The sequence below is a fragment of the Sinocyclocheilus grahami genome, unplaced genomic scaffold (assembly GCF_001515645.1).
Source record: "Sinocyclocheilus grahami isolate Dianchi unplaced genomic scaffold, SAMN03320097.WGS_v1.1 scaffold155.1, whole genome shotgun sequence".
NCBI lineage: Eukaryota > Metazoa > Chordata > Actinopteri > Cypriniformes > Cyprinidae > Sinocyclocheilus > Sinocyclocheilus grahami.
The window spans coordinates 18,318-18,942 of record NW_015505334.1 but is presented as its reverse complement, the minus strand read 5'-3'; the positions used below and the strand labels follow the sequence as shown (position 1 = coordinate 18,942).

At 49.6% G+C, this 625-nt stretch overlaps 1 protein-coding gene across 1 annotated transcript in view; it reads right to left on the bottom strand.

Annotated features, from left to right (window-relative positions):
• LOC107592629 (uncharacterized) overlaps positions 1–625 on the bottom strand; it is a 5,788-nt gene that overhangs the window by 1,689 nt on the left and 3,474 nt on the right. The gene's annotated exons all lie outside the window — the stretch shown is intronic.

Sequence of the window (625 nt, the reverse complement as noted above, 5' to 3'; positions counted from 1 at the left end):
CCGGCAGCACTCATGCAGCCCCAGACCGTGACACTCCCACCACCATGCTTGACTGTAGGCAAGACACACTTGTCTTTGTACTCCTTACCTGGTTGTCACCACACATGCTTGACACCATCTGAACCAAATAAGTTCATCTTGGCCTCATCAGACCACAGGACATGGTTCCAGTAATCCATGTCCTTAGTCTGCTTGTCTTCAGCAATCTGTTTGCGGGCTTTCTTGTGCATCATCTTTAGAAGAGGCTTCCTTCTGGGACGACAGCCATGCAGACCAATTTGATGCAGTGTGCGGCGTATGGTCTGAGCACTGACAGGCTGACCCCCCACCCCTTCAACCTCTGCAGCAATGCTGGCAGCACTCATACGTCTACTTCCCAAACACAACCTCTGGATATGACACGGAGCACGTGCACTCAACTTCTTTGGTTGACCATGGCGAGGCCTGTTCTGAGTGGAACCAGTCCTGTTAAACCACTGTATGGTCTTGGCCACCATGCTGCAGCTCAGTTTCAGTGTCTTGGCAATCTTCTTATAGCCTATGCCATCTTTATGTAGAGCAACAATTATTTTTTTCAGATCCTCAGAGAGTTCTTTGCCATGAGGTGCCATGTTGAACTTCCAGT